The sequence below is a fragment of the Ictidomys tridecemlineatus genome, unplaced genomic scaffold (assembly GCF_052094955.1).
Source record: "Ictidomys tridecemlineatus isolate mIctTri1 unplaced genomic scaffold, mIctTri1.hap1 Scaffold_70, whole genome shotgun sequence".
NCBI classification, from domain to species: domain Eukaryota; kingdom Metazoa; phylum Chordata; class Mammalia; order Rodentia; family Sciuridae; genus Ictidomys; species Ictidomys tridecemlineatus.
The window spans coordinates 1,257,125-1,279,787 of NW_027524982.1; the positions used below are offsets into that span (position 1 = coordinate 1,257,125).

Here is a 22,663-nt window from a genome sequence, read left to right on the forward strand (position 1 = left end):
GTTGAACTAAATAACTTTGAGACAAGATTAAACTCTCCTGAAGTAATTGGCTGAGCCCATTGTAATCACAGAGTCCTTAAAAGTAGAAGATGGAAGGCAAGACAGACAACAGAATGAAAAGTAAGAGAAACAGCAGCATAAGGAAAATTCAGTCTGATGTGGCAGATTTTTAAGATATAAAAAGGATCCAAAAACCAAGAAATGTAGAATCAAGAAAGGGCAAAGAAAGTGATACTCCTAGAGCTTCCAGAAGGAACACAGTCCTGCTGACACCTTGATTTTAGCCCAGCGTGATCCATTTTGGAACTGCAGAACAGTAAAGAGTAAATTGGTATTGCTTTAAGTCATGAGGTTTGTGGTTTGCTAAGGTAACTCAGTTCAATAGAAAGTCCAATATACTACCCAGGTTGTATTTTTCTCCTGCCATTTGCAGAAGTGCAAAACAGTGGACAGAAACTCTTGGTGTTCTTAAAACCTCACCCTAGAACTGGCATTATATCATTTCTGCTCAGCTTATAATCAGAGGAGTGAGGAAATCACATTACTTTTTGTGTAAGGAATTTCAGAGTGATGTTGTGGTTAAAGGTGTAAATACAGGAAGGGGTACAGTCTGAGCAGAGTAATGCCACTTACTTTTCTGGATATATTACAGCAAAAACATAAACTCAGAAAAAATTCTTATGAAAAGGATTAACTACCTAATGTTCCCAATCTTCAGTTAGAATTCAGTCATTACATTTTGCATAGATATGTGGGGAAATCTGAATTCTGGATAATTTTACATGCTACAAGAAAGGGTATAAATGAATAGCTTAGGTGTACCTACACCATTAGAGCCATTCCACAGAGCAATCCAGTGGACTTTACTGAAATTAAGAATGTATATACCCTACCTCCTAGCAAGATCAGTCTGTCCTTCCATATGGGAACCCAAAACAAGTGCACAACAAAACAGAACCAGGTGACAGGTTTTTTATTGCAGCACAGCTAAATATTGCAGAGTATTTGTCCATGTGTGGAAGAATGAAACATAAACATAAAATGTAACACAAGCTTATTATAGTCTATGTCATACACTATGAGTAATCGAAGACAGTGAGTTAAATTTGCATACCAACACAAGGATAGACTGCAGAAACACATTGGGCAGGAAAAAGAGGAAAGAACAGGAGATCCCAAAACCCAGCACCATCTATGCAAAATTAAATGCCCACAGAACACTGTGTATTTTTCAGACATTTGTAATTATCTAAGTAAATATGTTCCAGTTAGTTCACCACCTTGTTTGCTTAGATAAGTAAACATGTAATTATCTAAGTAAACATGCCAGAAGATGCATTAAAACACTAATGGGTATCAAAGGGTGGGAAGGTTAATAAATGGGATTAAGGAAATCAGACAAAGGAGAAAATTATGACATTTTTAAAAAGAGAGGCTTTGACAGACAGATAATGACAATAGTAATTTAAAAACTAAGAAGTGCTGGCTAAAGTGAATTACACACACCCAGTCCTTAGAAAGCAAGGAAGGGAAGGACAGAGGGGAAAAGGAAGGAGAAAAAAACTAATGGGAAACAAGAAATTCCTGGAAAGAGGTAGAGAAGGCACTTGGCTGGAGGGTTAACATCACAGAGAGCAGCTCAGTTTCCACATCATAGTCTTTCCTGTTAAGTTTTGTATTTGCTAGGAGAGAGAAAGGCTTTCTAGCCTTCCTTAATAGCATGCCAGATAGGTAGGTAGATAGATAGATAGATAGATAGATAGATAGATAGATAGATAGATAGATAGATAGAAAGATGGATAAAACCAACCTATCTATAGATATATAAATATATCTACATATACATCTATATATGAATGAGAGAGAACAGGAGTGACATTTTGCAATAGCTATTTCATTTCTCTTCGTAATTATTCTTAGTTAGTAAGATTTCTAAGAGCTATTTGACCTCAAGGGTTAAGTTTTAAAGCCACATTTTAAGCCTTCCCTTTTAAAAATGTACCTTCCTCCTGAATAAATATTGCAGAATGAGGCAGCTGATATATTCCGTTACCTTTGGTGGGCCATCAAACATGCGATGTTCCCTCTGCAAGATGAAAATTGTTTCCATCTTTCAAAGCAGATCAGTGGAGAAGTCTGAACTAGCCTGTTGAGATCTAAGGGGGAAACTGGACCTTTCAGTGATGGGGGGACTGGTGAAATAGTTTCTTTGGCCACAGAAACTGTGACACCATGATGTCAGCTGCAGAGGTAAGCTGAACCATGTATAGGCTTTGTCCCCTGGGCAGGTTGAAGTCTTATATGCCCTTTGCTAGCACTAATTACTTATTGCATTTAGTTTCATTTTTTTTTAGTTAGACTTTTCATTGCAGTGACTAAAAGACCAAACAAGAACAATTTTAGAGGAGAAAAAGTTTATTAAGGACTCACAGTTTCAGAAGTCTTAATCCATAGATGGCTAATTCCAATCTTTTGGGGTCAAGGTAATGCAGAATATCATAGTGAAAAAGTATGACTGAGGAAGCAGCTCATATGAGGATCAGAATCAGAGAAAGACTGCATTCACAGATATAAACTATATATTCCATAGGCACACCCTTAATGACCCACCTCCTCCAGCCATACTCTACCCACATTCAGTGATGGCTTAGTTAATCCTATCTGGGGATTAATTCACTGATTGGGTTAAGAATCTCATAACCCAATCATAGCCCTTCTAAACTATCTTGTTTGTCTCACACCATGAACTTTAAGTGGATAACTCACATACATATGAAGGCTTTTTCCAGAGACAGAGGGTTTGTGGAGATTGAGGAACATGTTAGACACACAGGAGTTTCATAACATATAAATCAATAATAAAAGAACAAACAATGATACTCCACTCATACCATGTGTGAAAACACACACACACACACACACACACACACACACACACACACACACACATCATACCTACTTTTCCCCTGGAGAACATTCAGACCTTTCTCCCACTGCAGCTCAAATCCTCAATCACAATCTCCTCCCTCTTTCTTGCCACAGTTGTCCTTCCTGGGTCTCCATCAGCTTCTCTCCCTAGCTTGCCCAAAACCAAGATTCAGGAGCTGCGGTCTTTAGATAAATCACAGGGGAGGATAGGGTAAATGGAAAATAAAAGCAGATGTTATTTTCTCATAGGCTATCCTGCCCTGCATTGGCAGCACCCTTGGGTACATAGGCAAGGGCTGGCCTGGGTGGCAGGGCCCAGTGTGGAATTTGATTGCTTTACTTTCTTTACCATTTTGTTTAGCAGCTCTCAGGGGAAACACAAATTTATTCCATGAAAGATGCAAGAAAAAGACAATTGCTTAAAAGAGGTGTCTGTATTGTTAAGATTTCAGGATTTAAGAGACAAAATTGTTTAAAAATAAGTGCATCCCAACACATGAAAAATCAGACAATCATGCTGCCTCTAAGTCAACCCATTTCAAAACTCAATCAATATTAGTTTTCTTCACATTTTAAATAAATAATATAGTAATCAAGGTGTTTGTAAACAATATATAGGAATTTAAGGAAGGGTTTTATCTCATCCAGTGCACATTTTACACCAAAAGTTCACTTCTAATGTCCATCCTCAATTTTCCACGAATACACTTCCATCCTTTCTCCAAACCTCCAGTCTTGCCCAGGTGCAGACCTCTGTGGCCTGATAACAAAACTTTCTAAATACACAAGATGCACCTGACTCAGAGAGTTATGAGACTTACTGCCAGTCATAAAATAGATCCAGCTCTAGGTAACACCTGGAAAACTGGGCTTTTTCCTTGAATATGCAAAATTCCCATTTGGATATGCATATGACATTTTAAAAAAATCTTTATCAGTTCATATATTTTCCCAGATATTTTTCAGAATTAAAAAAACATAAGAACCAGTCTTAAAATTTCAATTAAAAAACAATTTTTAAAAAGTAAATGTAAAAAAGCTGTAGATTACTGAGATTATTTAATTATGACAACCTTACAATGTGTCTCTATGTGTGACAATAGTGTTCTCATCTGTTAAAAGGTTAAACTGTAAGCAGCTCAAATGGGTCACTCTGTATGCTTAGCTCAGAGTGGGAAATTCATTATACAGTCATGATCTCTTTTAGTATGCAGGGTAAATAGCCTCATTAAGAATATAAAGTGAAGGAGATTCACGACTTTTCCAGCAGGGTCAGAGAGGTCAGCTCAGGAACAGGGGGAGGCCAGGTGATGGGAATGGGACTCTGACACCCTGTAGCTGTCATCTTGCCTTTGTTTGGTGCCTATAGGCTGAGTCATTTTAAGAATAGTATCAGTCAATGAAAGAGAAAACAGGCATTATTGAGAAGGATAAGATCTTGAAAACCCTAAAGGATTTTTTGCAGAGGTCATGAGAGTGTAGATGAACTCTAGTGACAGACACCAGTTGAGGAAGTCTGACAGGCAAGTGTGAGAGATCCAGGCAGAAGTAACATCTGTCAGATAAACAGTAATGCTTCTTTAACCCTGAGATGGCCCTCAGCCCAGTTGGGAAGCCAGCTCTTTATCTTCTATAAAATCTCTTCCTTTACTCAACACCTCTACCCCTTCCATGCCATGAACTACTACTCTGAATCCCCCAAACACAAATTTTCAGCACAGGACTCTTTATGAAACTCACCTGATGGCCTATGTACCCTTCAAGTACGAACTTTATCTTTCCATTCCCGTGACTATGGTGTGGTACTTCTAGGTCTCATCCTTTCTACTACCCTTCCACCTCTCCTCCTACTGAAATTTATTCAAAGATTGATAAGGTAACACTGCCTAACAGAGAGGCTGGCCTCTGTAAATGGTACAAGGGAGAAACCCAAGGGACCACTACCCCAGGTTCACCAGTTCCTGCAGCAGGAGTCTTCTGAAGGTGGTTCTCTCTGTTGCGTTCTCCTCAAAATGAATTTGGTTTGTGTTTGTGTTTGTTGTAGTGCTCAGGATAAAACCTAGGACATTACCCATACTCTTCCAGTGAGATACATTCCCAACAGGAATGAAAAACAATAGAATCAGAGAGATAAATCCACCTAGATACAGTCATCTGATCTTTGACAAAGATGCCAAAAATATTAAGTGGGTGAAAAGAGAGCCTTTTTAACAAATTGTGCTGGGAAAACCCATAGGAGAAGGAAACTAGATCTCTAACTTTCACCTTACACAAAAGTCATTTCAAAGATGATTAAATATCTAGGATTTAGCACTCTAATTGCTAGGAAGAAAAACAAAAACAAACAAAAACAAAACAAAACAAAAAAAAATCTTAAGAGTCAATTCTCCAATATGTTAGTGCAAGTACTGATTTCATTAACAAGACTTCTAAAGTTCAAGAAATAAAACCAAGAATCAATCAGTGGGATGGCCTCTAATTAAAAAGCTGCTTTATATCAAAAGAAACAAGAGTGTTCAGAGAATATACAAATGAGAGAAAATCTTTGGCAACTCCTCCTCTAATGAGGTATTTATATGGAGAATATATAAAGGATTCAAAACCTTAACACCAGAAAAACAAATAACCTAGTAAATAAACAGCCAAATGAACTATATGGATAATTATCAAGAAAGAAAATAAAGGAAAAGAGAGAAAGAAAAAGAAATACAAGTGGCTAGAAAATGTATGAAAAAAATGTTCAACATTCCTAGCAAACTAGGAAATGCAAATCGAAACTATACTGAGAGTTTACCTCACTCCAATTGGAATGTCAATCCAGAATATAAATAATAATAAATGCTGTCAAGGATATGTGGGAAAAGGTACACTCTTGGTAGACTGTAAATTAGTAATACTAATTTGGAAAGCAGTATCGAGATTCCTCAAAAGACCACATATGAAAAAAACATACAACCTATCTATCCCCCTCCTTATGAATTTATAGAAAAGAACTAAAAGCAACATACTACAGTGATACATACATACTAATGTAAACAGCAAGACAATTCACAATAATTGAGCTATGAAAGCAGTTCAGGTGTCCATCAACAGAAATGAATAAAGAAAATGTCCTGTCTATACACAAAGGAGTTTCAATCAGCCAGAAAGAAAAATAAAATTATATCAGTTTCTGGTAAGTGGATGAAACTGAAGAACATTATGCTAAGGGACTCAGGAAATCAAGTATCAAATGTTTTCTCTCTCATATGGAAGATAAAAAGAGAAGATAAAAAGAGGATCTCATAAAAGCAATAAGGAGATCAACAGAATAAAGCATAGAGTATAAAAAGTTCTTGAGAGTATAATTATGCAAAACACCAAAACAGGAATAAAAAAATGATTATTTGTAAATTTATTATTATTATTTATAAATTATGTATAAATTATTATTTATAAAATTATGTATAAATTTTTTGATAGATCATCAGAAATAAATTTTCTAAAATGGGAATTAAATAAATTTAAATTAATTAACACATCTCAATGTCTAAAGGTCAAATATGTCTTGTTCTGCATAGAGTATATTAAAGAAGAAAAATTATTGAAAATTACTGTAATTAGCCAACTGTGATTCACAGTGTTTCTACAATTTTTGAAGTTATCCCTCTAGTTACTTGAGGTTAATTAAATTGCAAGAAATTTTCTATTAAAGATAGAATGAAATAGACTTTTTAAAAGAAGGGTCACCATTGTATTTTGCCAAAACTTAAATTTTCCAACTAACACAGGAAAGAAAATATTTTTAAAAAATGAAAGCATTTTAAACATTAAAACACCTCTATCATTGAAAGGAAAATAATAGATGTCCCTCTACATGTTTCAATTTTTGTGCATGATGCATTTTATAAAATAATTTTTCACTTTTTCTGCTAATAATTGATACTCACAGGCTAAACTGATAATCTTTCCAGTAGTAAATATTGTACTCATTGTATTAAGCAAATATTGAGAATGTCTTTAATTTTTTTTATTTAGAGTCTGCACAGGAATCCCACTGGTAACTTTTCTTATTAAAACACTTTAATCTTTTACTTACATACCCAGGCATCCCTTTACAAAATGTGATAAAAATATTCCAATAATCTTTGCAAATATATTCTTTGATCATGGGTATCTTTACTGGAAGAAGCTTATCTACATTATTAATTATTCAATGTAATTAAATTAAAACCATATACACTTTCAATTTCAAATTGTATTGCTTCATAATTAACCCATATGGAGGATAAGGTAATTAAGTTTTCAGGAAACAATTTCAGTGCAAAAAGTTAAATATCAATTAATATGCATATTAAATTGCCAGTAGTGTTTTAAAAACATAATTTGTTCTCAATCTTTCAGAGCAGTAGAAATTTCATCAATGTTGCCTCAATTCACAAGTAAAACACAGAATGAATTTAATTACAACAATCATTAAGAGTATAATTATGATTCTATGTAACACTTCTTAATTGAGTCTTCCATCTTAATTTTTAAGTTATAACCACAAACATCCTGAAATATATTGATTTTTCTAAATATAAAATAATGCTTTTAAATCTATTATTTAGGGGGATATGTAGGATGTACATCTCATTCGTCAGAAAAAAATCAGTCTGTGGTGTCTGAATAGTATAGACAGTTTATAGTATAACCAGTGATATTAATAAAAACCCAGAATAGTCTGTCTCCTAAAGGACAGACTGCTAACAAATTTACTCATGTTCCCCTTAAATATAATATAATATAAAATATGCTTTCTAAAGTCAATAGCAATGTAGACAAAACTAACAACTGCAATATCTCCCCTCTTTAAAGTTCCTATGAAAACTTATATTGGCATTAGCTATCTTGACAAACATGCTTTCCATATATTATAAAGTCCATTATTGACTTATATATGGATTAAGAGTAGTGTTTACTTTTAGTCTAAGGTAAAATTGATTGCATTTCAAACCATTTTTAGTTTCTATGTAGTTGATAAAGTTATTTTTATATGTTTTTAATGTAGCATGACAAATGAAAAACAAAAGAAAAAAGTGGTTATTCTAATAGTTGGTTATTAGAATTGTTGAGAAATATTTATTATGATGATTTTAACATGTTTTAATATAAATAGTTCACTGTGAAAACAACATTTTCTGGATTGAGAATATAAATATAACTTTCAATTTTAAAGATATATAGAGGATAAAAATCACTGAATACTAACAGAGAAAAATTCAATACACATTCATTGCTGGATATTCGAAGTTTCCATGTGGTTCTATACTAAAATAATTTATCAAATTTTGGTGTAGAGTGGTTTATAACATCTAGGAAAAAACTGGTAATTGCTCAATGTAGAGTTTCCAAAGCAATTTTTCTATTTTATATTATTTTTTTCCATCTTCGCTATTAATTTTAATCACATTTTCAACATGCAGCCAAGAATGAAGTTTGACAGTAAGCCATAAGTTTACACAGTTGAGCACTGTCAATTTTCTGCAGTGACAATAGTGAGATAAGATGAGAGAGTTAGATATTCTCTTTCTTGTACCTTTCTTGACTGAAAAGCAATGAAAACTACTACAAAGATTTGGCCATACTTCAAATTCAATTTTTCATAAATCTCTTGAAATTATTGCATTTACTTTTGCTTGGTGTATGGCAAACAAAATCAACTTAGTTCTTCAATTCAATTGTTAAATGCAGAATTTTAAGAATTACAGTGATGACAAATTGGTACACGTTTTATCATAATACACCTGCTTATGAGAGCAGATGTGAACATTAAAAAGGATTTACATTTAACACAGATCATTTGCCATGTGGAAAAACACTTCTGGTTCATTTAGGGCCAGGATGCTTATATGGTTCCAGAGGGACTCCTTGGCAGAACTTGCTGATTACTCTTTAAACAGTTGAACATGTATAGATGTTATTTATGTTATAAAGCTTATCCACAGAAAAACAGACACAAAAATGAGTTAAATTCTATGGGCAAGATTGTGGTTCATGGAAAAGGGCTAAAAGCCAAAATATATTTTTGGTAAGCTTTTCCTTCTAAGCATGTTTCAAAACATGAAAATACTAAGAGCTGGAAGGCCACAAAGCGTAACACACAATTTTTGTCTCCATGGAAATGCAGGGCACTCTGCTGCACTGCAAAATCTAATCTTTCCCAACAGGCAGTGCCAGCACCACCATGGCCATCATTGTCATAGTGGAGACAATGCTTTGATCATTCTCTCTTTTAAATGTGATCTTTGTTCCAAGGACAGCTGTTTGTTTACGTTACTCATGGAATGATACTTTATGCATCCTTATGTCTCTCACAGCCAGGGAAGCTTTGGGAGGCAGCTGTGCTACCTGCCTTTTAAGCTACAGTAATTAACATCAACCCTGTATGAGAATGAGTTGAATGATACTTATAAGAAATCTGTAGTCATAGTTCTCTCAGCTAATGATCAGAAAACAAATCAACTTCTGACAAAGAGTAAATTCATCCCATTTTCCCCTTCTTCTTCCCCATTCAAATGATCATATTTAGGCACTTGAAACAGGAATGGCATAGCATTCTTCTTCTATTGGCCATTCAGTCAGGTTCCAGCTACAGTTTCTCTGTGTGCCACTGGAGAGTGCCACTGAAGGTATTGCTAAGCTTGAAGCAGAGGCTTAATTTTGGTGGGAGTATTTTGTGGAGGAATCAATGTCTTTTTCTTCATTTGTCAATGTTGTGATTCAATTTCTGAAAAAGTTGAGAATTTTGCTAGTCCCTTCTCCATGTCAGCATATTGCTCTTTAAGTCTCTCCATGGCTCTTCTGTATTCTTCATCCACCTCAGCCTGAAAGCAGATTTTTTTTCATGAAATCCTCCCACTGAAGTTGATGCTGTTTCTCAGTAGCTATTAAGTGGTCATGATATATCTTTATTCATTCCTATTCCCTCTGCTGAAGTCTACAAATGGAGTCATAAGCTTCTTGCAATCTCTGGAGAACTTCGTTCAAGTTTTCCTGCATCATTTCTCTGCATTTGGGAAGAGTATGTTCATTTGTTTTATGGATCATATTCTTCCAATTTTCAAGAACTCACATTTCTCAAAGACCACGTTTTTCTTCAAATTATTTTACAAAATAACGAGTTTCACCTTGAATAACTGGTCTGTGATTCAAAAGCTTTGAATGAATTTCTCCAAGATCCTTGATAATGAGGTGTGCTGAGCCCGCAGTCCCCAGTGAGTCCCTTTTCTTGCCCCTGCCGCTGGGGACAACCTCACAACAACCAACAGGGTCTCTGTTCCTCCTTCACTCATCCCGACTGGCCACTATTTTAGATTCTTAAGAAAAAAATGCTTTTTCATGGTCAGATTGTAGAGTGACATCAATTACTTGGAGCACAGAATTTGTTTTCTGAATATTAGTTAGGTGACCAAAACTTTCCAGAGCAAAGAATATTAGAAAAGTTTAGGAGATTCACAGAGAAAACAGTTTTGTGGCCTGGTTTGGGTGGTAACTTTAGAAATACAAAAAAAAAGTGGTAGGGAACACATATTTGAAACCATCTTTGAGTGCTACTTAGTAATCATTGAAGAAATTATATAATATAATGGTTCCTAGGTTGCCCTTACCAGCATGCTGTGTCCCCCCATAAACATGTAAGAAAAAAGTCCTGGCTTTCTGTGCCCTCAGGGAGTAGGAAGATAGGTAAGCAATGTGCACCAAGTGGAAGGCCTCTGGGAGCTTCTGTCTACCCAGGAAGAAAGAATCCTAAGGAAACCTCAAATTGACTAAGAAAAAACACCAAATAATTATGTATCAGTCCCTAAATGACTAAATTATTTCTGGACTATCAAGGCTGGATTTTCTGTCAAGAGTAGCAATGGGTGTTCCTTAGCAGAAACAAACAAAGAGAAAAAAGAAATAGTTTTATTTTTTCCTACTCTGCTTTTCATTAGCCAAACATCCAGGCTCATTGCAAAAATAATCAATACTGTGGGATTCTGGATAAATGATTGCACAGAAGAAGTGAGGAGGCTGAGTAGCATAGGCTTTCAGGTACCACAGTTCAGCGACAGTGCCTTCTGTATAGAGGAAGAGCTGCTGGAAAGGCCTGGGAGACAGAGAGGACTAAAGCACTCTTATAGGACAGCTACCTATATTTTAATTTTAAACTTTCTTTGTCATTTGCTGATGACATGTCCTCTATTCTTAGTTACATCCTCATATTTTAGTCTCACACCCTTGCCTTTTTATAATTTAAAAAATGGGAAAGAATCAAAGCAGTGCCAGTTAGCACAACACATTGCAAAAATATAACACTATGCTTAGAGTGAAATATCAAAATAGCAATTGAAATTCTAGGGGAGTTTAGGGCAAGAGATATCCTAAAGTTAATCCAACTTAAAAAATGTCCACCAAGACACAGGGATAGATATGGACATATCACTAATTTGAGTAAAAATCTATAATGAGCTATGGAGATTGTTTTTGGAAATATCAATTTTGGGCTTCACCCAAGTAGAAAAAAATCTATATTGTCATAAAACAATGAGAACCATTCAAGGGAGCATGGGTAGCCCTGGGAGGAAATTCAGAGAAGAGAAAAGACCAATATCTTCAGCTGATGCTTACCTAGACAGTCCCTTAGCTTTTTTTCAATTCACTTTCATCACATGGAAAATAAAATAATTATACTATCAACAAACTAATATTATTATATATCTAACAATTTATTTTAAATATTAAATGATAAGACAGTTGATTTATGGGTGTCAATTTTGTATCTTGATACTTTCCTGAATTGATTTGTGAGTTTGTCAGAGAGTGAAGCTTAAACACAGCAGCCTGGCCTACACATCCCTTTTTTGTTGGACCTGGGGGACAAGGATTATGACTCATACTTCTACCTAAGTTTATGGAGCACCAGAGCAATGTGTGCAAGGACCCCAGAATAGGGCACAAAAGGTGGAATATCAGAATTGTACACAACTCTTAAGAATTTGTGTCCCCAGAGGGCCAATGTTCTCATGTTTTGAACATATTTTCTATTCTCAGTATATTTATATTTTTTTGGGTGCCTGTGTGGTTTTTCAGTTTATGTTGGTAATTTTGCTGCTTAAAGGCCCCCCAGGCATAGTGTTGAAGTGCTATGTACTGTGCAAAAGCACAATCAAGCTTCCATGTCCCTCCAAAAGGAAACATATATGTTAGAGAAGCCTCATTTGCACACAAGTTGCAGGATGTTGTCCTTGATTTCAGTATGAATGAGTCAACAATCTGTATTAAGTAAGGAATATTTAAACAGAAACAAGTGTAAAATTAGTTTTGTATCAATTGATTGACAAAAATGTGACCAGAGAATCTCAGGAACCTGACCCTATGTTTCCCCAGCAGCAACAGTTCCTACTACCTAACTCGGGATTCAGTGCAACATTGTGCAAAGTAATGTAATTAATTCCAAAACCTGGAATCCACTGTATGTGTATATGTGACCAAAAATGGAAATCTTCCCTTACAAGTAGTTCAAGTAGGAGCCCCCAGGGGCACTTTCTTCCACCTTTCACTGATGTTTGCTTTTTAATAATCCCTGTGCTTGGCAGGTTACTTTCTAAATTTTCTAGAGACAGTCAACAAAATCACCATTGTCCAGGACCAGACAGCAAATCTTTCCTGCAAGGTGGCAGGAAACCCACCTCCCAACATGTGGTGGCTGAAGAATGATGCCCCCGTCATGGAAAAGCCAAGGCAGATCATCATCTGAAAGATGGAATATGGCTCTCAACTGCAAATCCAAGACCTGGACACAAGAGAAACTGGCTACTACCAGTGTGTGGCCACCGATGGGTTAAAGATAATTACCACCATTGAAGTCCTCATTGAAGTCTTCAGTGAGTCAATGAATCATGAATCAACATGTTGGACAGCAAAACATGTTGATTCATGGATAGGAATGCTCACAGCCACCAAACAAAAGATTGGTTCGATATTTGAAAATGAAATACACAAATCAACATGAAAGGAATCCAATAAAACCATTCCCCAACGCTTTTCCCATTGAGCACAGCCCTGGCTTAACATATTACACATTTACTAGTAATAACAGAAAATAGATACAGATGGAGTGGTGTGTAAACATGGAGCCTAGAAAAGAATCCCAGAAACACAAAGTGAACTGTATCATTCAGTGGAAAGGCCACATTTCAGCAGGTCAGGTGTCCATGGGGTGGCTGGCTACACTGCAGATGGCCAGGTGAGTGTTGGACTGTGTCACACGGGTCTCAGCTCACTTGCTGGAGTCTGTGCCAAGATTTTGTAAAAGTGCGTGCACCTCCCTTCCTCATGCACACCTGGCCTAATTGGGGCAAGAGAGCAGAGTGCTTGTCACATGAGGTAATGGAATTGAATGGCAAGAAAGAATGCATTCCTTTAGTCCCAGTTGGGAGAAGTTCCCAGGCTATGGATGCCCTAGGCCTGCCTTCCAGGTCTACACCATTGCCAGCTACAATTAGTAAAACAGACTTTGTGTGTGAAGTTTAGATGAGGAGAGAGAAGGGACTGCAGCAACTCCTGAAATAGCCTTCAAAATATTCACATAAACAGATACATCCCTTATTTTTTGTTCATGTTTTTGTTGTTTTAATGATTTTTGAAATCATTGGCGTGTCCTCATGAGCTGAACAGAATCCAAGGCCTGAAGACAACTGGCCACAAAAGAACTGCATGACTAGAAAGCAGTTGTATTCTGGATCATGCAGTATTAATAACCTTGTTTTTTGCTTTATCCTTTTAGGTCCAAATCACAGCCTAAATCATAATTTTCAGTAAGTATCTGTTTTCCTCAAACCATTTTCTGATACTCTGTTTCAATTATGTAAAAATCTAGGTTTTAAATCAAACAGACTCCTGTCTTTGCTGAAATTGGTAAAATTTGGCTGGGCATTACACAAGGATGGCAATGTGCTTGTTTAAGTTTGTGAAACTTTCACATTTTCCATGTTTCCATGTAAAGGAAAAATGTCACAAAAAAAAATGTTAATTGCTTTCAGGGATATTGACCTTTCAGGACAACTGAATGGAGTATAAACATACACACCAGATTGTCAGGACCTGCAGGAGCAGCCTGGTATACAAGTATGTTTGCAAACATGGAGGTAGTTCTTCACTGTGAAATTCCAGCCCCACCCATCTGCAGTTTGTAATTCTAATTTTATTTATTTTTTGCAGTGGTGGGGATACATCGCAGGGCCTTTCACATAGCAGGCATCTCTATTACTAAGCTACATGCCCAGCCACTGCACATGGAGTATATAAAGATTAGGGCACTCCCTACTGTCAGGGTCTCAAGCCACCTTATAAATGAAAAGGATGAGACACACAGCCAGGCACTCATCCCCCTAGCCAGCTGCTGGCTTAATTTGGCTTGGGAACTTGGGCCTCTTTTATTCCAGCACAATGGCTGACCCAGTGCCACTGGATTAGGAGGTTCTCATCTGAACTGAAAATGCTGTCATTAGGCACAGGGAGAATTACTAATTTCATTGTCAGTGTTTGAGACAAGGAAGGACTAATTTCCCTTTGTTTCCCACACAGCCACCTTGGATAGCTATGGCTTCACATTCAGCTTTTCTGAGCAGTGTCATGAACACTGTGTTGTCAATGAACTGCTCAGTCTTTGCTGGTTTCTGTTTCCCTGAGGCCTCCACAGGGTGGTGTGCTGTGGGGCCATGTTGAGAGTGTGGGTAGCCTACTTGAGAAGGTCTCTGTTGAAATATAGTGCTGAAGCAAATCCTTAGTGATCAATCCTACCTAGGATGACTAGGCAGAGAAGTTGCATCAATCACATACTGATGGGCTTTGGGGAAAGCATAGGTCCTTCAGAAGTTATTATTTTTTCTCTAATTTATGTCTTTACACTAATATATTTTATAATGACTATATTTTATTTATTATTATATTATAAACATATAGTAGGGAGTGGGGATGTAGCTCAGTGGTACAGCACTTACCTAGCACATGTGAGGCTGTAGGTGCAATCCCTAGCATTGCAAAAACAAATAAAAATAACAAATCCTATTATAAATATATACTCTTACAATATATATGTAATTGTAACAATATATAATTTAAAAATATGTAAATATTTTACTTAGAATTATAAAGCTAATTTATTATATAAATGTGAAATATTTTAATATATATGCTACATTATACATTTATATAATTAAATATTTGTATGAAATACTTCATACCATTTTTATGATAATTTCCTTCTCATTTTAAATTTTGGGTTAAATCAGCACATTCATGTAAATAATTTGGGCACTTGTAGTATGGCAAAAGCTTCTTCCCTTGTCAAATTGAACCAGACCAATGTTTGTGTGTTGGGGGGATATTGTATGTAAGTGTACCTGGAGAAATATATCTTCTCATTTATTTATGATTTAGTAAATAAATGATATACTTAGTTAGCAGTTTGTATTTAGATATCTTTCCATGTCTGTGTATTTTAAATTTCCCTGGTAATCTCTTTTCTTCTTTCTGAACTTGTGCATACAGCATGTGACTATTCCCGTAGTGATTGGCATTTCTAATGGGCCCATTGATAGTGCTACACTGATTTCCCTGGCCATGTGCCTTGGGACCTAAGGATAAATTTCTCTAGGACAGATTCTGAAGAGTAAAACATACTAAGGCACACTGTACATCTTTTTTTTTAAAAAAATTTATTCTTTTAGGACACAATATCTTTAATTAATTAATTAATTAATTATGTGTTCCTGAGGATTGAACCCAGGGCCTTAATTATGCTAGGCAAGTGCTCTACCACTAAGCCACAAACCGAGCCCACACTGTTCATCTTTTTATGTGGTAGTCTTTATCCACAGATTTGCTTTTGAAGGTTTCATTGCACTCAGTCAGCTACAGTCTGAAAATATGAAATTAAAGATACCAGAAATAATTTATAAGTTTTAAGATATGTGCCATTATGTATAGCATGGTAAAATCTCATAATGTTCTGCTCCATCACCTAGAGTATGAATAATCCCTCTGTCCAGTATACCCATACTATATATGCTACACACCCATTAGTCACTTTAGTTAGCCATTTTGATTATTGGATTGAGTGTCATGGTGTCACAGTGCTTATGTTCAAGTAACACTTATTTTACTTAGTAAGAGCCCCATGGCACAAGAGAAATGTTATTGGCAATTCAGATTTTCCAAAGAGACGTGTGTCTTTTTAAAGTCAGTTTTGAAATATAAACAATGCAAGAAACCACATTCACATAAATGTAATTATAGTATGTTGTTATGTTTGTTCTTTTTATTATTAGTTATTATTGTTAAACTTTTCCTGTGCCCATTTATAAATAAACTTTATTATAGTATGTGTATAAAGGAAAAAACAGAATATATAGTTTATGGTGCTATTGGTGGTTTCATGTATCAAATGAGGATGTGTACATAGTATATGTATGTCCATGATTTTAAAATAAATTCCTAGACCTTTTCCTAAAGCCCTTGCACCACTGTGTAATATACCACCTATAACATCAGGGTTCTGGTCACTGCACGTATTCGCCAATATTTGAGGTGGTCTGTCCTTATAAGTTTAACTATTCTCTGGATGTATTTCTCACAGATAAGGGGAGACTACTTTAATTAATACAGACAACAACTGTTCACAGGTTACTTTCCTGCCATGTCCTAAGAACACATGGCTCTCTTTATCTTCCATAAGTTGATTTCCAAATTCATTAATTTTGCCACTTTGAAGGATGAAATAATGTTATCAAACCTGCTTTATTCTCCATTCCTTCATTACTGGTGAGACTGAGCCTGTGAATGAGAAATTCCTATCACTGGTAGCTTCCATTTATCATTTACCTCCTTGTATTCTCTGTCCATTTTCCCTTAATGTTTTTTCTTAATGATTTTAAATAATTATCCCTGTCTTATTTCTAAGTCATATAGAAATTAAATTATTTTGTTATTTATAAATATTTTTTCTTATTCTACCTCATTAAAAGAATGCCTCAATTTCCTTGAAATATTCTGATGGTGGTTTGGTTGGAATTATAATGAATATTATTTAATTTGGTGAAAACTGAAATTTAAATTGAATTTTCCTATAAAGAACCACTTCATGGTTTAAGGCATTGTGATTTTCCTAACAATATTTTATGAGACATTTTAAATATATGAAAACAGAAGGAATTTTATAGAGAACATCCATGCACCTGCCAGACATGTTCTAAGATTTACATTTTCCTCTGCTATCTTTTTCATTTCTCTTTCTCACCTATTCCTCCATTCTTTCCATCAGTCCATCTTATTTCTCATTCATTTCACAATATGTTACAATTATTTTACAGTTACCCTGAAATAGTTCAGGATATATATTATTAAGGAGTTTTATATTTGTTTCCTATTCCCATTTCTTGTTGTTTAGTTCAAGTTTACATACAATGTAATGTACAGTTTTCAATACCACCAATGAGAGCTAACAGGAAAACAATCCTCTGAAGTAAACAACTATCCCAGCAGAGCATTGGCATGCTAGAAAGTTCAGCCAGAGGACTTCCTAGTCACTTCTCTCTCCATGCACCCACCGTACTGTTTATTTTTTTCTTCATGGATGAGTTTTACCTGTTCTAGAACTTCACAGAAATGAACTCTTGCAGCCTGTAGCTGTGTAAGCCTGCTTCCTTCACTTAGCATGATGTTTTTGAGATTCATCTACATTGTAAGTGTGCAACAGGTTATTGCTGTTCATTTCCAAGTAGTTTCCATCTTCTAAACTTACCAGTGGGTTTATTCAACCTCCCATGGATGAACACCTAAGCACATTACAGTCTTTGGCTATGTAAATACAACTGGTATGGATATTCTCATACAAGATTTTTGTGAGCATGTGTTTTCATTTTTGCTAATGTTACCTAGGCATAGAATTATTGGGATATGTGCATGATTTTTAAAGAAATTCTTAGACCTTTATCTAAAGTCCTCATGCCACATTCTGTGGTTTTACCAATAGCATTGAAAGCTCTAGTCACTGCATATATTTGGTGACATTTGGGGTGGTCAGTCTCTTTAAGTTTAGCTACTCTTTTGTATAGTGGTCCAACTGATATTTTATATTGTTCTAGCATCTTGTAAAAGTAATATTTATTAGTAATTTTTGATGTTCAAATTCAGGTCAGACATCCCTAATGTGAAAATCCAAAATCTGAAATAAGATCCAAAACTCCTCGAGCCTCATGTTAGTACTCAAATAGTTTCAGAATTTGGAGCATTTTTGACTTTCAAATTAGATAAGCTCAACCTATGAAGTCTAGGTAAACATTCCAAAATACAAAAAAATCTCTCAAAGTATGGAATACTTCAGTGGTAAGCACTTTGAATAAAGGATCTCAACATGTAAGTGTATTTAAGACAATATAGTTACTTCTGAACACCATTCTGGCTGCATCTCTCTGCCCCAAATCTGTCATTGGGCTTTTTAAAGGTTTTATTGCTTTCTGAGTTTTGTTGTATTATTTTTTTTTAAATTGTTCTAATTAGTTATACATGACAGTAAAATATATTTTGACACATTATACATAAATGGAGTACAATTTCTCATTCCTCTGGCTATACATGGTACAATTCCTTTTAATACTTTTTGCTTTGAATTCATTTTTGAATAAATAACTATACCTACTTTCCTTTCATTTGCATTTGCCAGGAATTCATTTTACTATCTTGTCCTACTTAAAAAATAGCTAAAAAAATCATATTTTACATCCTGTTATATGTAGGTCTCTGTTTAGTAGCATGTAACTAGATAATTTTTGGGTGTTGGAGAGGAGTAATTTTCAAGGTAAAATTCCACATAAGATGTGCTCATTTTATCTAATACTCAGTGTTCAAATCTGTACACCAGTGCTGCTTTTAAGTACACATTCACTACCTGTAGACACAGGTTAGCTCTTATCACTAATACAGACCACCTCACAGTGGACCTCTGCCCCGTGTCCTCCTGTTCCTGAGGGTAAGCATCAACTCAGGACAGATTTCTGGGGTGGAATTGCAGGTGGCCACCTCCCTTCTCCCCAGGAAGAGCCAGATTGCCCTCCATAGAGGCTGAGGGACTCAAGAGTCCTGCAGCAATGAGTGAGTTATCATTTCCCATTACCCTTTATAGAGCATGATTTTATCAGAACTTAAAATTTTTGCCAGTGTCCTAGGCCAAATGATAATTTTATGTTAGATTTCCCTAGTTAATCATGAGGTTGAACCTCATCTATTTGGTTTAATAGGCACTGAATTGTCTGTTCACACAACACATGTTCTCATGATTTGTAGATTCTCTGTTTGCAAAGTCACTTACTCACTATGGTTTATTTAGAAACTCAAAATCAACAATTAGGGTGTTTTTCTAGTTATTCATTGATATGCACAGAGTGGTGAAAATTTGAGTCAAAACAACAGACTTTCCAAGCTCAGGTTACAGAGCAACACTTCTTGTTTTAGTTCTCAGATTATAAATGAGTTTTACTTTTGTGGACTATTTAGTGTCATATTTTTTATATATTTTTATGCTTTTTTGTTGGTGATTTCCCAGGCTAAAGTAGCTCTCAGTCATGGAGCAAAACTGCTGTCTAGCCTTCCAAAGCCTGAGAAGGCTGGGATGTATCTTTGAAGAAATATGTGTGTTCTACAATCTTTGTTCAGACATGAACTATAATGCTGTTGGCTGTGACTTCAATGCTAACAAATCAATTATATATATATATATATATATATATATATATAAAATATTATATATCATATAATATATGTATTGACAGGTGGAGGAAAATGTTGTGACAGAGACTTGTAAAAAACTAACTCTGTACACCCACTATGAATGGTGGCTCCATTTCTGCTAATTCAATGTTTGTAATGACTTTATAGAAAGTTACTACCAGAAATAACCAAAATAGACTGTCATGCCCATTTTTTCCTTTAGGATATTTGTTTTCTTGTTATTTCTTTGTAAGAATTTTAGAATGTTATCCAGATATAATCCTTTACATAGTTTTGCTTCATCTATAATTGAAATTTTATGCTGATAAATGCTAGTATCTTTTTGTAATATTTCTCTATATAAATAACCTAATACCTTGGCACCATTTAATGATGATTTCATCTATATTATTAAATTTAACATCACTTTTGTTAAAGGTGAAATTTCTATAGTGAGGGTCTGCCTATAGGTTCTCTGTTTTGTTTTGTTCTGTTTTTAACTATAGCTTATGATCTTGGACTGATATTTCAACATTCTGATATTTAATATGTGTTGCAACTGGTAGGAGAAAATACCTCACCTACTGCTAAGGGCTATATTGTTCCCTATGCCAAGTTTATTATGTTGAAGTCCTATCCAAATGTGTCTTTCCTATTATAAACAGCATTAGAGCCCCGATGGTATAGAATCTCCTTACAAAAGAGAAAGGGTCATCAAATCTCCCCTGCCAACACCTGTCATGTGAGGACTTGGCAAGAAGGCAGCCATTCCTAAGGCAGAAAGAGAGCCTCTACCAGAATCAAATGGACAGCACCTTGGACTTTCACCATCCAGAAGTATGAGAAATAAATTTGCATTGTTTCAGCCCTCCCGTCTGTGGTATTTGTTATGTCAGTGAGATTATAAAAAATACACCTGCCTTATTACTCTACCATTTTTCTAAAATTTATGGACTGTTATTTGCCTTTCACTTTTCTGGCTAAATTGCAGGCTTTTCAATTCTTTCTCCTCTGCTATTTGATCCTGATTAGGCTAAAGGGAACATCCGGCCATATCCAAGCCACCACCTCTGTTTTAGTCAGCTTTTGCCTTTCAAGAACAATGCAGAGAAGAAGGATATGTTGGCTCTCAGTTTCAGAGGTTCAGTCCACAGCTCTGGGCCCAAGGAGAGGCAAAACATCATGGCAGAAAGGCGTGGCGACCAGGAAGCAGGGAGATCAAATTTAAACCCAAAAGCACACCCCAGTGACATACACCCTCTAGCAGGACCCCCGTTCACAGTTGCTGCACAGCTAGTCCCCTTCAGTGGTTTTCAAGCTGTCTTGGTCTCTGCCCTCGGCACATCACGTGTGTTGAACGACAGTCATGAGGACTTTTCATGGTCTATGTCTTTTCCTCTCCTTTTGAATTTCATATTAACTAAGAAGAAGAGCATGGTGTTAAGAAATTGCTTCATACCCCAAAGAAGACCTTCTGAGCTCTGCTTTCTTTTCCTGTACAGCACACAGAAGCATGTGCTTGACCTACACTCAGGACCAACATCGCCAAGTGGAAACTTAGTATTATAATCTTCCCAAAACAAAATCCAGAGGCGACCTTTTCCAGCGGCATGCTTGTATCATGAAGAAACCTGTCAAAGTACTTGCTCACAGGGCAGCCGCGCCAGGCTGGGCCACCCCTGTCCTCCAGGAAGTGACACAGTGGAGAGGCAGACCCCAAGCAAGTATACAGAAAGGCAGTGCGATTCTGAATAGGAAGAGCAGCCTGAGGAAACCCTCAGAGAAACGGGTCCCCGGTGGAAGGCCACTCACAGGATGGCTCGGGAATCAGTCTTTGAGGAGATAGTACCAAGCAGAACCTCAGCAAATCTCAGGATGCACAGGTGAGCTCCACAGCTCTCTGTGTGAGAAGCAGCTCAGCCTGGCAGAGGCTAGGGAACATCACGGCCTGGAAACAGGCAGCATCATAAACAAGAAAAACATAATAATACCCAGTAAGGCATGATTCTAGGATATGACACAGCAAAACAATAGAAACCAGATTTAAAATGAAAACTCAGGACATGACTTCTCCTGTTGGCTTTAGTGGTAGAATGCCAGGTCTCCAACCAATTGACTGAGCTAATGCAGAGACTGATGCAAATCAATAATTTTGTATTCAAATCATTTCCGTCTAGTTCACAGGACTTGAAGCATTGGTTGGCAAAAGCAAGAAGAGTGTGATGTATTTCTGCCAAAAGACATGTTTGGTTCTCACAGCCCAACACCGCAGCAGCAATATCATCATCATCATCATCATGAACAGCATCATCATCACATCAAGAAATATCATTATCATCATTATCAACAATGTCATCATTAACACCACCATCATCAAAACATCATCCTCATCCTTAACATCACCCATTGCCACCATCACCATCAATGTCACCATCATCAACACCACCATCACCATTATCATCACCATCAACACCACCACCATCATCATCACCATCATCAACACTACCACCATCATCACCATCATCAAAACCATCAACACTATCACCATCACCATCACAACATCATCCTTATCAATAAGATTACTCACCACCACCATTATCACCATCACCATCAACTTCACCACCACCAACACCACCAACACCATCATCACCACCATCACCATCAACATCATCATCAACATCAAAACATCATCAGTGACATCACCCACCACTATCATCACCATCAACACCACCATCATCCTCACTATCATCATCAGTCTCATCAACATCAGCAGCATCAGAGACAAAAAAAAATAGTATGAATCCACCAAAACAACAAAAAGATATACACATAACTAGAATTGACTTTGCCATTTTTAAAAGTTATGTACACATTCATCTATTTCTAATCTTGTCAAAATAAACCTAAATTAAGATAATAACTCCTTTTAAGCCAAATTACTTGAGATATATTTAAAAATGCA

General features: G+C 36.0%; 1 pseudogene; it reads right to left on the reverse strand.

The window, feature by feature from the left end:
- Positions 1 to 9,659: 9,659 nt before the first annotated feature.
- Positions 9,660 to 22,135, reverse strand: LOC144374449 (biogenesis of lysosome-related organelles complex 1 subunit 5 pseudogene; annotated as a pseudogene).
- Between the last annotated feature and the right edge of the window lie 528 nt (positions 22,136 to 22,663).